Here is a 4,234-nt window from a genome sequence, read left to right on the forward strand (position 1 = left end):
CAGGAGAGGAAGGCTCTCTATGAGGTAGATTGATTCAGTGACTGGGATAATTGGAATGGGAGTGTAAGAGACAGTGCAATTGGCACAGGATAGAGCAGAGTTTAGGGCTGTTGTACATAGGGTCGCTATGAGTCACAAGCGACTCGATGGCACATAACAACAACAACAACAAAGTCAACTAGACAACTGTCCTCCAAATTTCCTGTCATGGACTAATGAGCACATTCAGGGCTACATGTATCATTTGAAACATGCCAGTTGATATACCATCAATTCCCGGAGCCTTTTCCCCCTTTATCACCCCCCCCCCCAGGGGCCTTCAGTGCAACTTGAACTGCTGCAGTTCTGATCTAATCTAAATGAGATATAGAGAAAACCCAGAGTCATTGTGGAATTCAAGAATGAAGATACTCTCAAATTTGAATCTCAATTATTTAACTTGACATTAATTGCTACTTCTTGTATCCTTTTCTTATTATCTGAGTCTAGCCCACTGCATCATTCATTGAGCTGCTATTTAAAGGTCAGAAGTTGGAATCCACCAGAGAAAAAAGGAAACTGCCTGCTCCCTGTAAGACTTAACAGCACCAGAAACCAGTGGAGAGCCACCATGTCAGAGTTGACTCAACAAAAGTTGATTTATCACAAGAGTACAGAATTAAGGTTGCACAGTGGAGTGCACTTGGTGAGGGGTAGAGGGGTGGGGGACAGGGGGATTGTATACCAATGAAGGAATTTTTCTTTTACTTTTCAAAGAGAGGAGCAAACTGGCGGGAAGCAGTGGGCAGGGAGAAGAGTGCAACAGTGAATGAATGGAGATACAAAATCTCTGTAAATGTTCTTTAAAATTAATAAAATAAAAAAAAATAAAAATGTTAAAAAAAAAGTTGGTCTGAAACCATCACATTAGAAGTATGGAACCACTTAAAGTTCTAAGTAGAAAGGTAGAAGCTTGCTTAAAGATAATTTAACACAACTTGGCGTATTTGGTGTGAACCTATATCTGTATTTGTAAATATATCTAATTCTAGTTATCTTTATCTATACCTATATACATTTTTAAAATTACTTCTGGTATTTCCCTCATTCACATTATGTTTCTTATAATCATTACCACACATTGTGTCTTACAAAATTAATCATCTTTGACCTATGCCCACCATTACCCCATTCCTTCAGTACCCCACTGGATCTTTCCTAATTCCTATACCCTCTCCCTCCACTCCCCAAATCCTGTGACCCCATGATTCCACTCTCCCATCTTTAGTGCATTTGCCCCTTCTTCTTCCCTCTTTGAGTGTCCATTCACAGCTTACTATTTTCCCTCTGTTTTCACACTAACGTTCTTACACAGTATTTGTCCTTGCGGGATTTGTATCTCTACCTGCAATTACTGGGTGGTGCAAATTATAAATGTGCTTAGCTGCTGAGAAGATTAGAGGCTCAAATCCACTGCAAAATAACTTTGAAAAAAGGCCTATTTTTGTGTTTTAGAAAACCAGTCATCGAAAGTAGAGCACAGCTCTGCTCTTATTCACAAAATTGTTGCTGTTGTTGTTGTTAGGTACCATCAAATTGAGTACTACTCAAAGCAACCTCATGTACAACAGATCTAAGCCCTGACCTCTCCTATGTCATTCTCAACATCTCTGACACACTTAGTCCGTTGCTGAAGTTATTGTGTCAATCTATCTGGTTGAAGGTCTCCTTTTCTTTTGCTGACCCTCAACCGTTCCAAGTATGATGTCCCTTTTCAAGGAACAGCCTCTCCTGGCAACACATTCAAAGTATGAGAGAAAAGCTTTGCCATCTTTGCCTCCAAGGAGAACTCTGGCTACCCTCTCTCTAGACTTTGATGTTTGTTCTTTTGGCAGTCCATGAGATACTCAGTACTCTTCTCCATCACCACAGTTCAAAGGCATTGATTCTTCTACTTTTATCATTGTCGCCAGCTTTCAGATCACAAGTGATTGAAAAGATCATAGCCCTTATCAAGCTTACTCCTCAAACTGGTATCATTGTCCATCAATAAATTGGAGATGTCCTTGACTGCAGACTTTCCAGACAGTGTATGTAGTATGTCTCCCGATCTGACTGCTGGTACCACGGGTGCTGACTGGATCCCAGTAAGATTAAGCCATGGACAGGTTTAATCTTTTCCCCATCTACCATGATGTTGCCTAACAGTGGTGAAAATGTTTATTTTGTTGATGTTGAGATGAAGTCCGTATTGAAGGTTGAACTCTCTAATCTTCTGCAGCAAGCACTTTGAGTCCTTCTCACTTTCAGCAAGCAAGGTTGTGTAATTGGTATAATGTAGTTTATTGATGAGTCTTCCTCTGATCCTGATGGTATCTTCTTCTTCATAAAGCCTAGCTTCTCAAATAATTTGTTCAGCATACATATTGGATAGGCAAAATTCAAGTGAAACACAATGAGTCACCATGAATTACATCCAGTGCCACAGGAACCAGGAACTGGTTTTGTATCTTTCTTTCTTTTTCTTACTCTCTCTCTCTATTTCTATTTTTATGTTGTTCTGTATCTGTCTCTGTATATTCCAGACATGAAGAAAGTATACACTCTTGACATACACCTTTCTTCATTGCATTAGACAAGGTAGCTGTCATGGACATCTATCTGCAGTGCCAAAGAGAAAGAATGTCAGTTTAAAGGTTAAGGTACCCATGATTCATCCTGTATGTATGCATGCAAAACTTGACATCGTTAAAGAAGACAAAGAAGATTTGAGTTTTAATTTACTCATTGCTACCTAACAACAACAAAAATATAACATCTCTGTTTTTGTAAGTTTGGAGAAGCTGATCTGAGCTGAATTAAACTACACAGCAAAGATTGATAGGGATTTGAAGAGATAAGAAATACAAATTTGGGAGGCCCAAGATAGCAACAACAACCAAAAAAAGCAGGAGGGGATTCCGGTTGTCCTGGGAGAGCTTGAGAAAGAAACAAATCTAAGAAATGTGACATGGCAAAGATGGGGATATATCTTTGAGACACAAATGTTCATCTCCTGTCCTGTTCAGCAAACTCTCCAGCAAATTCTTTATCTCTAGCTAATTTTCTATCTCCCCAAACCCAATAATTAGGTGTGTATTTTTGGGAAATGATTTATGGGGAGATATGAGGGAACCACTGATATTTGTATTAAGTAATTATTATTTTCATTAGAAAATATGTAAATTTATTCATATTGAGCAATTAAAACTCATATTTTTCACATGAACTCCAATTATCACTCTTCTGACTGCTCTAAAGGAAATTGCAGTAGGAGGTCCTAGACAGAATTTGAGAAAAATGTAGAACAAAAATGAAAAATCACAAAAATTATCAGGCCTGCTGTTTATCGTTTAGAAGAACATTGAGCTACAGAGGTGATTTTAGTTCTAGGCTCAAAGGGTTCCTAAGGTTTCAGTGAGCTCTGGTGGCTTAGTGGTAAAGATTTGCAATGCCAACCTAAAGGCACACAGTTCGAATCCACCAGCTGCTCCACAGAAGATATATGGATGACAATCTCCTCCCTTGCAGTTTACTGCCTCTGAAAATTTACTGGAAGGTCAGCTATGAGTTGTTTCCAACTTGATGGTACACAACAACAACAAAGGATCAGAATGTCTGGATTACACTAATTTCTGTTCTGTTAAAATGAATGTAAAGTGAAGAACAAAGGAATAAAGGCTTAATATTTAATTTTCAGTTATATTTACATTTTAGTTGAGATTTTCTCAACTATTCAAAATAAGGAGTATACTCTATTTCTTTTTATTGTTGTTGTTAGATGTAGTTAATCAAGTAGACTCTGATTCGTAGGGATCCTGTGCACAAGAGTTTGTAACCTTGTCTGGTCATGAATCATCCTCACAATTTCCTCTGTGCTTAAGACCATTGTTGCAGTCACTGTATCAGTCCACTTCACTGAAGACTTTTCTCTCCTTCTTTCCAAACCTGATACCTCCTTTTAAGTATTGACATCTCTGGCAACATGTCCAAAGTATGTGAGATGAAGTCTTATCACCCTTGCCTCTAAGCAGCGCGCTGGCTTGACTTTTTCCAAGACAGATTTGTTTGTTCTTTTAGTCTCAAACTCATTGCTGTGGATTTAAAATTGACTTACAGATGAGCCTCCAATTGGTTTCTGAGACTGAGTATACATTTTAAATAGGTATAGAGAAAAGATATGACTCTGATGCATTCCTTTCCTGATTTTTTTTTT

The sequence above is a fragment of the Elephantulus edwardii genome, unplaced genomic scaffold (genome assembly GCF_000299155.1).
Source record: "Elephantulus edwardii isolate Elephantulus edwardi_28Jun2011 unplaced genomic scaffold, EleEdw1.0 scaffold00230, whole genome shotgun sequence".
NCBI classification, from domain to species: Eukaryota; Metazoa; Chordata; class Mammalia; order Macroscelidea; family Macroscelididae; genus Elephantulus; species Elephantulus edwardii.